Source organism: Salvelinus sp. IW2-2015, linkage group LG11 (assembly GCF_002910315.2).
Source record: "Salvelinus sp. IW2-2015 linkage group LG11, ASM291031v2, whole genome shotgun sequence".
NCBI classification, from domain to species: Eukaryota; Metazoa; Chordata; class Actinopteri; order Salmoniformes; family Salmonidae; genus Salvelinus; species Salvelinus sp. IW2-2015.
The window spans coordinates 49,537,894-49,550,192 of NC_036851.1; the positions used below are offsets into that span (position 1 = coordinate 49,537,894).

At 43.3% G+C, this 12,299-nt stretch overlaps 1 pseudogene; it reads left to right on the top strand.

Annotated features, from left to right (window-relative positions):
* The window catches only part of LOC111970766 (collagen alpha-1(II) chain-like), a 72,477-nt pseudogene that overhangs the window by 47,286 nt on the left and 12,892 nt on the right, over window positions 1-12,299 (top strand).

Consider the following 12,299-nt stretch of genomic DNA (forward strand, 5'->3'; position numbering starts at 1 on the left):
GAGAGGATGCACAGAGAGAGCTGTCACAGAGAGGCTGTCACAGAAGCTGGCTGTCACAGAAAGGGCTGTCACAGAGATGGCTGTCCCAAGAGGCTGTCACAGAGAGGCGTGTCACAGAGAGAGGTCGTCAAGAAGGCTGTCACAGAAGGGCTGTCAAGAGACACGGGCTGTCACAGAAAGGGCTGTCACAGAGAGGCTGCCCAGAGAGGCTGTCACAAGAGAGAGCTTGTCACAGAAAGGGCTGTCACAGAGAGGCTGCTCCAGAGAGGGCTCGGCTGCTCCAAAAGGCTGTCCCAGAAAGGGCTGTCCCAGAGATGGCTGTCACCAGAGAGGGCTGTCACATAGAGGGCTGTCACAGAGAGGGCTGTCACGGAGAGGGCTGTCCCAGAGAGGGCGTCCCAAAGGTCGCAGAGAGGGCTGTCCAGAGAGCTGTCACAGAAAGGGCTGTCACAGAGAGGGCTGTCACAGAGAGGCTTCACAGAGAGGCTGTCCAGAGAGGCTGTCCAGAAGGGCTGTCCACAAAAGCTGTCCAAAGAGGGCTGTCACAGAGGCTGTCACAGAGAGGCTGTCCGAGAGAGGGCTGTCTCCAGAGAGCTGTCCAGAAGGGCTGTCCATGAGAGGTGTCCAGAGAGGGTGTCCATGAGAGGGCTGCCCATGTCACTTACATTATATATCACACACTGTAGTATCGCTCCAGCGTTAAATGTTATTTGTTTTCTTCTTCTACCCTGAACCCGGTTGTTGTTGTTGTCTTTGTTTAGGGCGCCCCCGGTAACCGTGGTTTCCAGGTCAGGATGGTCTGGTGTCGCAAGGTGAGTGTACCATGACAAATGGTCTCAAGGGAGGGGCTTATCGTCAAAGGAGGGGAAACGAAGTGCTATGGTACAGGAAATGAACAAAGTATACGTTCAGCGATCAACTGAATAGGTTACACTAATACTGCAGGACTGTGTCAGCACAACAGTCTCTTGAGGGATGGATTTTTAACAATAACGTTAACCACGCAAGATTGGTTCTGGGTTATTATGACATAAGGTGGCAATGACATATCTGTACATTTCAACACCACAGGATCATGGGTAATATAGTATAATGTATCTATTATCTACAGCCAATGTTGGTGTGAATTGCCCTTCTGTACTAGAGTAGTAGTGAGACATTCCATCATGTTTTCTGAACTCAAGAATTTATTAGAATCCTACTTCAGAATTATATCCAATCTGACTAATATTCTGTTAGGAGCGCATCGATATGAACACGCCAGCATCACCAGAGAAAATGATAAGTGAGAAAGAAAGACAGAGCCCTATTAGGTCATGTCTACACTTAACACTTACATGCGACTTCTGCTATCAGAATACGAAGATCGCATTGAAAAACCTGTAGATGCACAACAATCGCTTTGTGTTCTGATTGTGTTCAGATTTGGCTGACAACTTCAGGAGTGGTTCAGGGTTGCATTGTGTGCGGATTCTCCTCAGTCTTGACGGAACTAGGCTACGCAAAGCCAAAATGGCGACTTCATCAGCACTCCTCCACAAGTGCTCACAAATGTTCCGACACTAGCTATCAGACTATCTTGTTTTTAGGACGAAAGGCAACTTTTTATAAATGGAGCAAATACGTTCCAGCGTGTGGGCTTTTGTGGCCTCATAATGCTAGCCAGCTGCTAAATATTTAGGAATTTTTGGGGGCGGTATGCTAAACTATATGCATTCCCTTTAGCGTTGCTTGCTAGCTGTGCTCTGCTAGCTACAGAGGTTAGCTTGCTGGCTAGCTACAGAGGTTAGCTTGCTGGCTAGCTACAGAGGTAGGCTGGCTAGCTACAGAGGTTAGCTGGGTGCTCGAGTTAGCTTAGCTACAGTAGTTAGCTACTGCCATCAGCTATTGCCACCTTTGTAGAATGCATACTGGCATTTGAAAATACCGCGAGGAAAGGGAATCAGGACACACTGTGGACAAGGTAGACACATTTACATGTAGGTGTAGAGCATGACACGTTCGATATTCCATGATCAGAATACAAATGCTAATGAACAGTCAAGTCTAGACACAAGCCTTAGTGTCAGTGTAGTCCACTGGCGTCATCTGATAATTCTATTATTTCACCACCAGAGGTCACCTCAACTCATCGCTCACCACCAACTCTAGTCTAGCTGACGCCAGTGTCTCAGACTGCAAATGGAGAGCGTTTCATTACATTCCAAATTAAATATTATTCACCTTATTCATTACATTGGGTGAATGTGTCAGAAGGAATCTTTTCTGAATTTCAAGACAATTGACCCCTGTCGTTTCCCCCTCCTCAGAAGGGAGACCGTTGCCCAAGGAAATGTATTCAACAAAATGTGTCTTCCACATTCATGTCATCAGCACCCAGGGAGCAACTGCCTTGCTCAAGGGCAGAAATGATAGGATTGTTGATCTTCTGCTCAAACTTCCAGTTACTGGCCCAATGCTCCTACCCTCCAGGCTACCTGCCGCCTGAGGTGTTTTGCCCAGGGTAAACTCATGTGAAGTGACTGTGGAGACAGATGGAGCGAATCTTTCCCATGATAGGGGTGAATCTAACTTCCACTCAAGTCAAATGTTCACTTAGTCAAGCATTGATTCATAGGATGTGAATTATCTTACCCCTGACACAAAAAGATACAGAGGAACACAGATGTCTGTAATGATCTGTTGAGGCGTGTTTAGGAACAAACAGACACTCCCTCAGAGCGTCTTCAGTTCATTTAGCCTCCTAATACATTACAGGTACTACTGTAGCCTCATATGAAGTGGCGGTGGAGATAGGTCTTGATCGATTGATGAGATTGATTGATTGATGAGTTGATTGATTGATTGGTAGTTGATTGATGGTTTGATTGGCTGATTGGTTGATTGATGATTGGTTGATTGATTGATGAGTTGATTGATTGATGGGTTGATTTATTGATTGTTGATTGATTGGTTGATATGAGTTGGTTGATTGATTGATTGATTGATGGGTTGATTGGCTGATTGATTGATGGTGTTGATTGATTGATGGGTTGATTGGCTGATTGTTGATGAGTTGATTGGCTGATTGATTATGAGTTGATTGCTGATTGATTGATGGGTTGATTGATTTATTGGATTGGTTACTTGATGATTGATGATCGTCTCCATTGTAACACACATTTTTCCTCCTAATCAGGGGCCCTGGCGAGCGTGGAGTCGGAGGCGTGTCTGGCCCCAGGGAGCCGGCGGTGACCCTGGTCGCCCTGGCGAGCCCGGTCTTCCTGGTGCAAGAGTAAGTTCAACTATAACATCTCTCTAGCATCTGTAACAGTAGTATGTATAAATGCTCTGGTAAGATGGAATAGTTTCTCCAAACTATGCTGAGTAATGGAGCAATACATTATCTTTGTCATTTTGACTCGCATAATAATATTGTACGTAGGCTACTAAATTAGACATATAGGCTCTGGTAAGGGTAATGGACACTACGAAGCCAAGACAATGATCACTGTAGATTTAACTCACATACTGTACAGTAACCGTGATGTGTGTGTCTCTGTGCTCTTGCAGGTCTTACTGGTCGTCCCGGTGATGCAGGTCCTCAAGGAAAAGTTGGACCCGGTGTAAGTACGCTTGTTGTCTTGTTTTTTACAACAACTGTAAAAAAAAAGTAAAAAAAAAAAAAAAAGTATTTAAATAAAATGAATAAACATGAATTTGCTCACTAGATGAATCAGCGTGTTCACAGGACTCGTGACCTGATTTATATAGACACTAGATGACTGATAGGGTACATCATTGACTCTGACCACTGGTTTATTTAGACACTAGATGACTGATAGGGTACATCATTGACTCTGACAGTGTGAAAACCCCCTCTGCATAATTGATTGATTGACTGACCTCCTGTTTCCCCTCTGTAGGTTCTTCTGGTGAGGACGGTCGCCCGGACCTCCTGGCCTATGGAGCCGCGGTCAGCCGGGCGTGATGGGATTCCCGGACCCAAGGAGCCAACGTGAGTGTGACTATTTGATTGAATTGATTGAGATTGATTGATTTGGTTGATTGGGTGTGGGATGATTAACATATGGAGATTACATATCTACATGACAGAGTGTCTGTCATTCTACAGTACAACTACATCATTGGTGGCTGACTGGTGTGTGTGTTTCTGACTAGGGCGAACCTGGCAAGGGCGGAGAGAAAGGATTGCTCGGTGCGCCAGGTCTGAGAGTAAGTCATTTATCTCACCCAGCAGACAAGCCTTATTCAGTAGAGCCTTTGAAAATATGCCGTGTAAACATACCTTATGCCCGACTTGAAAGGAATCCATTAAGATTAAACACAACACAGATTACAAATCATAAATAGCCTGCTACCTTCTTTTTGATGTAATATATGCCATTTAAATGTGCAGTAAAACACTTTAAAGACGTTGTTAGGAAACCATTCCATATACTCAGTTTATCCCTACTCAGTTGCCGTAGTAGTAATTACATCTATCAGTCTTCATCTGGCTCCCATGGCTCTAACTCTCTCTCTCTCTCTCTCTATCTCTCTTTCTCAACCTTCTCTCTCTTTTTCTCTCTCTCTCCCTATAGGTCCTTCCTGGTAAGGATGGTGAGACCGGAGCTGCTGGACCCCTGGCCCTGCTGTGAGTATCTCTATCTCTCCAATCACACTCTGCTGCCGTCACGTCTGTCTCACTGATCTTATCCACCTTTCTCAATTTACTCTCTAAAAAATGACCTGATAACTCCACAAACCCAGGCTGGATATACTCCTATGTGTTCAACACGTATCGTTGTCAATTCACTGCTAGCTAACCTTTCTGATTCAAGTTTCATTGTGGTTGTAAGATGGTAGATTATTACACTGTATCGTCAAGATGAGACCAACTTCTTCACATGACTTGGCTTGATGTTAGATGTGTCGATTGAGTTTAAAGGCACAATTTTTTTACGGCAGCCCAACGCCTTGGTTTGCTATAATTCTATTTAACCTTTATTTTTATCAGGGAGTCACACTGAGACCAAGGTCTATTCTACAGATGAGCCCTGAATTACAGAAATGACAAAATGCACACATCAATACAAATGCAAACAGAAAGAAAAACACAGTCATAAAAAACATTCATCAGTAATAAGGTCCTCAATCAGCTGTCTGAATTACCCAAGAGGCACCAGAACATCACACTCATCAGCAATAAGGTCTTTAATCAGCTGTCTGAATTACCCAAGAGGCACCAGAACATCACATTCATCAGTAATAAGGTCCTCAATCAGCTGTCTGAATGACCCAAGAGGCACCAGAACATCACATTCATCAGTAATATGGTCCTCAACAGCCTGTCTGAATGACCCAGAGGACCCAGAACATCACATTCATCAGTAATAAGTCCTCAATCAGCTGTCTGAATTACCCAAGAGGCACCAGAACATCACATTCATCAGTAATAAGGTCTCAATCAGCTGTCTGAATTACCAAGTGGCACCAGAAACACTCACACTCACACTAATACGTCCTCAATTCAGCTGTCTGAATTACCCATGAGGCACCAGAACATCACATTGAAGAACATTTTGAAGATTGTTCCTCAAAGAAGCTGCAAGAAAAGTAAAAGCTGATTTACCTAACATCGGTGGAGACCAGAGGAATTCCCAGAGTTATTATCCATCCCTGAGACCTGGTGTGGTAACTCGTATGTCTAAAGTTTAGTAAAGACGTTAGGTACAGCGGGTCTTTTTTAATAAAGGCTTATAAATGAAAACATAGTCATGTATCAACATATGTGACATCAAAGAGGGCCAACCAACTTCCTGGTAGAGAATGCAGTGATGAGTACTAAAAGTGTCACTGTAATAAAGCGCAGTGCACTATGATAAACTGATCTAACGGCTTAACGAATTGGCAGCTGAGTTCATAGAGACGATGTCGCCATAGACTAGAACGATACGAAAGTTGACTGAATAATAGCATATATTTAGTTTTACCTGCATTCAATACTAATTTTAGTCAAAGTTTTTCTGTTAATACAATGATGGCAGACTGTAGTTCAATGGAGCCTGGTCAACTGTGCGGACAATAGCATACACACAAGTATCATCGGCATACAAGTGCAGGTAAAAATGTTTTACAGACAAGTCGATATTCACAATGTAAACAGTAAAAAGTACAGGACCCAGAATCGACCCTCTGCGGGACACCTTTCGTAATATCCAGGAAACCTGATTTAACAGTAGACACACATTGAGTTCTATCTGTCAAGTCATTTTTAAACCAGTTACATGCAGCCTGGTCTAAGCCAAATGAGGAAAGCTCTGAATTAGCAGTGACTTTGACAGGTCAATGAATAACGCTCACTGTTAAGCCTTCTTTACCACAGGGCCTGCTGGAGAGAGAGGAGAGCAAGGACAACCTGGACCTTCTGGCTTCCAGGTCAGTAGATGTACACGCTCTCTCTCTGCATTCACTGTGTACCTGTCTGTCTGTCTCTCTGCATTCACTGTCTGTCTGTCTGTCTGTCTGCATTCACTGTGTACCTGTATATCTGTCTCTCTGCATTCACTGTGTACGTCTGTCTGTCTTCTGTCTGTCTGTCTGTCTGTCTGTCTGTCTTCTGTCTGTCTGTCTGTCTGTCTGTCTTGTCTGTCTGTCTGTCTGTCTGTCTGTCTGTCTGTCTGTCTGTCTGTCTGTCTGTCTGTCTGTCTGTCTGTCTGTCTGTCTGTCTGTCTGTCTGTCTGTCACTTACTGCATTCACTGGTCTGTCTGTTTGTCTGTCTGCATTCACTGTGTACCTGTCTGTCTGTCACTCTGCATTCACTGTGTACTATCTGTCTGTCTGTCTCTCTGCATTCATTGAATACCTGTCTTTTTGGCACTCTGCACGCTCCTATAACATATTAGTCTGTGTTTGCACAGGCAGCGCAATTCTGATCTTTTGCCCAATTATTGGCAAATGAGCTGATCTGATTTGTCAAAAAAGACATTAGTGGAAAAATATAAGAATTAGGCTGCCTGTGTAAATGCAGCCATTATACACTACATTTGTACAATCACATTGACACTTCACAAGTAGTAACGACAGCCAGCGTGATTGATTGATTGATTGATTGGTTTTTGCTTCTTTTGAACAGGGTCTGCCCGGACCCCGCCCCTGGTGAGGGTGCAAGCCCGGTGACATGGGAGTCAGGAGAGGTGGAGTGCTGTGCCACTGGCAGATGAGTTAATTCCTCCACCATCATTCCCATGACCTACCATGTCACCGGGCTTGCCACCCTCACCAGGGGGGCCGGGAGGTCCGCGGCAGACCCTGTTCACAAAGAAGCAAAACAACCAATCAATCAATCAATCAATCACGTGGCTGTCGTTACTACTTGTGAAGTGTCAATGTGATTGGTACAAATGTAGTGTATAATGGCTGCATTTACACAGCAGCCTAATTCTTATATTTTTCCACTAATGTCTTTTTTGACAAATCAGCAGGCTCATTTGCCAATAATTGGGCAAAAAGATCAGAATTTGCGCTGCCTGTGCAACACAGACTAATATGTTATAGGAGCGTGCAGAGTGCCAAAAAGACAGGTATCAATGAATGCAGAGAGACAGACAGACAGATAGGTACACAGTGAATGCAGAGTGACAGACAGACAGGTACACAGTGAATGCAGACAGACAAACGACAGAACAGTGAATGCAGAGTGACAGACAGACAGACAGGAGCAGACAGACAGACAGACAGACAGACAGACAGACAGACAGACAGACAGACAGACAGACAGACAGACAGAGACAGACAGACAGACAGACAGACAGGACAGACAGACACAGACAGACAGACAGACAAGAATTTGCAGCTAGTAGAATTTGCAGTAGAATTTGCAACGAGTAGAATTTGCAGCTAGTAGAATTTGCAGCTAGTAGAATGTGCTGCTAGTAGAATTTGCTGCTAGTAGAATTTGCAGTTAGTAGAAGTTGCAGTAGAATTTGCAGCCAGTAGAATTTGCAGTAGAATTTGCTGCTAGTAGAATTTGCAGTAGAATTTGCAGTTAGATGAATTTGCAGCTAGTAGAATTTGCAGCTAGTAGAATTTGCAGTTAGAAGAAGTTGCAGTAGAATTTGCAGCCAGTAGAATTTGCAGTAGAATTTGCTGCTAGTAGAATTTGCAGTATAATTTGCAGTTAGATGAATTTGCAGCTAGTAGAATTTGCAGTAGAATTTGCAGCTAGTAGAATTTGCAGCAGTTTTTGCAACTAGTAGAATTTGCAGCTAGTAGAATTTCCGGTCTACTAGCTCAGTTGGCCGGTGGCCAAAATTACAATATAATTTTTTTGTAAACATTTTTTTAACCTTATGTTACCAGGTAAGTTGACTGAGAACACATTGTCATTTACAGCAACAGCATGGGGAATAGTTACAGGGAGAGGGGAGGGGGGATTTGAATGAGTGAGCAATTGGAAGGTGGGGATGATTAGGTGGCCATGACGGTATGAGGGCCAGATTGGGAATTTAACCAGGACACCGGGGTTAACACCCCTACTCTTACGATAAGTGCCATGGGATCTTTAGCCACCACAGAGAGTCAGGACACTTGTTTGGTTCCACCATATCCCACAGAAAAACATATAGTCTTTGAGATATGAGACGGGCTCATTGCCATAATGCACAGTCCCATCCTGATCCTGCACAGTATCTGTTTAAAGCATGCCAGCTATACCATCCTTATTACCACCAAGGGAAAATTCTACACAGCCTTTTCGCTACATAGAAGAAGGGATTTACGGTTATCATATTAAAGAAAACGTGCCACATTCACAGATATTTCCGTTGTCCGTCAACCACGGCTCAATGCAACATTATCAATATTGGTAATGAGTGGAACAGACTTCGGGCAGATTTGAGGAGACTAGGGGGTGAAAGAACCTGCCTTCCGGGTCATTTCAGTTCAGAACCCCTCTGACTGTCAGCCAAGGAGGAAATTATAGATAGAGGCTGGGATTAAAGCTAATGATAGGAGGGTGGAGGGGGAGGAGGAGGAGGAGGGGGAGGAGGAGGAGGGGGAGGGATGAACAGCCAGATGAATGTAACTGGGGTTTCAGAGAGGCAGCAGTGCCAGCAGGAGAGAACAAACACACCATTCCTCTTCGAGCTAAGCGCAGCAGGAACATTTGGCAAATTGGCCGAGAACAAGCTTAGAGAACGTTTATGAGAATGAGCTACCAGACGGCAAAGTCAACGTAATACAGAAGAAGGAGACAAATAACAACAACGTAAACTCTATAAACAGCTCAGACCTGAGTTCAGATACTGTTAGAAATCATTTCAGATAAAGTTAGAAATCATTTCAGATACTGTACAGGAGCTGTGTCTTGATGTGGCTGAAGGATTTTTTAAAGACTATTACACGTTCTATCCAATAGAAATGTGTTGTTTTGACTTCTATGTTCACCTACACTACCGTTCAAAAGTTTGGGGTCACTTAGAAATGTCCTTGTTTTTGAAGGAAAATCAAATTTGATCAGAAATACAGTGTAGACATTGTTAATGTTGTAAATTACTATTGTAGCTGGAAACTGCTGATTTGTAATGGGATATCTACATAGGCGTACAGAGACCCATTATCAGCAACCAGCACTCATGTGTTCCAATGGCACGTTGTGTTAGCTAATCCAAGTTTATCATTATAAAAGGCTAAATGATCATTAGAAAACCCTTTTGCAATTATGTTAGCACAGCTGAAAACTGTTGTTCTGATTAACAAAGCAATAAAACTCGCCTTCTTTAGACTAGTTGAGTATCTGGAGCATTAGCATTTGTGGGTTCGATTACAGGCTCAAAATGGCCAGAAACAAATAACTTTATTCTGAAACTCATCGGTCTATTCTTGTTCTGAGAAATGAAGGCTATTCCATGCAAGAAATTGCCAAGAAACTAAAGATATCGTACAATGCTGTGTACTACTCCCTTCACAGAACAGAGCAAACTGTCTCTAACCAGAATAGAAAGAGGAGTGGGAGGCCCCGGTGCACAAGAGGACTGAGCAAGAGGACAAGTACATTAGAGTGTGTAGTTTGAGAAACAGATGCCTTTACAAGTCCTCAACTGGCAGCTTCATTAAATTGTACCCGCAAAACACCAGTCTCAACATCAACAGTGAAGAGGTGACTAGTCAGAGTTGCAAAGAAAACGCCATATCTCAGACTGGCCAATTAAAATAAAAGATTAAGATGGGCAAAAGAATACAGACACTGGACAGAGGAACTCTGCCTAGAGTTCCTATTCAGATTCAGATCTCTTCAGTTCTCTTCAGTTCTCTTCAGTTCTGTTCAGTTCTGTTCTGTTCTATTCTATTCTGTTCTGTTCTATTCTACAGGCTGTTACTGTTGTTTTCCATCAAAACCTCTACCAGTTGCTGAGTTGCTATTAGTTCTGTATTCATTTGCTGACAGTAGCTGTTGTGTGTCTTGTGTTGTAGGGCGCGATCGGACCAGGTGGTGCATCGGGTGCCCAGGGACCCCCCGGTCTGCAAGGTATGCCCGGAGAGAGAGGAGCCTCAGGCATCCCCGGACCTAAGGGAGACAGAGTGAGTGGCACTTGAAAGAAGCATCCTAATATTAGTTAAAGTCATAGTCGTGGTAATTGTACTAAGCCATGAAAGGGATCACTAGCCATGAACTTTGCAACAAGATCCACTGGAGGAAAGCAACACAGCACAGCAGTAATGATGTGGCGTGGCAACACATGATGTAGGTCTATTTACAGTGCGTTCTCATTGATGTTGTGATTTCATAATGTGTTAACCTACCCTATGCCTTTAATCATAATGTAGTCCAATATAACTGTGTTTGTGTCCCACAGGGTGACAACGGAGAGAAGGGACCTGAGGGTGCTTCTGGCAAAGACGGTTCAAGAGTGAGTGACCGTCATCATCATCATCATCATCATCATCATCCACTATATCCCCCAGCCTTATAACGTCAACCACTCTACCATTTAATATCCCCCAGCCTTATAACGTCAACCACTCTACCATTTAATATCCCCCAGCCTTTTAACGTCAACCACTCTACCGTTTAATAATCAAGACATTTATACCGTCAACCACTCTACCGTTTAATAATCAAGACATTTGTAACGTCAACCACTCTMCCATTTAATATTCAAGACATTTATAACGTCAACCACTCTACCATTTAATATCCAACACATTGAAGATGTCAACACTCTACTGTTTAACATTCAACATATTTAAATATTCGTTCAGCAATCATGTATACACTCACATGTTAAATTGTTCATGGACATTAACAGCAGAAGGAGAGCTATACTGAACCTTCTCTGTGTTACTCTTCTATTCCCTCTCTTTCTCTATATGGTCTAGGGTTTGACTGGTCCAATTGGTCCTCCTGGCCCAGCTGGTCCCAATGGAGAGAAGGTGTGTGTTTATCTTTTAACTTGTATACTAGTTAATTGGTTAATTGATTAAATAAATGTTTGTATTAGATAAATCAGAAAAATACACATACAGCCATATCACCTGTAATGAGGTTGCTGTATCTCCTAGGTATTATTAAACAGTCCATATAAGGTGTGATATCTGTATGATGTATGATTGACCTCTGTGACTGACCTCTGACCTCTGTGTTTCCTCCTATAGGGTGAATCTGGTCCCTCTGGACCTTCCGGTGCTGCTGGTGCCCGAGGTGCTCCTGTAAGTACCACAGACACACACACACACACCACACACACACACCACACACACACACACACACACACACACACACACACACACACACACACACACACACACAAGTTAGGATAAGATAATACTTACATAAGAAATGTTTTCCCTATGTTTTCCCTTTTCCAAAGCTACCTGATTAGGGCCTACTGCCATCTGATTACTGCTATCTGATTACTGCCATCTGATTACTGCCATCTGATTACTGCCATCTGATTACTGCTATCGGATTACTGCCATCTGATTACTGCTATCTGATTACTGCTATCGGATTACTGCCATCTGATTACTGCTATCTGATTACTGCTATCGGATTACTGCCATCTGATTACTGCTAACTGATTACTGCTATCGGATTACTGCCATCTGATTACTGCTATCGGATTACTGCCATCTGATTACTGCCATCTGATTACTGCCATCTGATTACTGCTATCTGATTACTGCCATCTGATTACTGCTATCTGATTACTGCCATCTGATTACTGCTATCGGATTACTGCCATCTGATTACTGCTATCTGATTACTGCTATCTGATTACTGCCATCTGATTACTGCTATCTGATTACTGCTATC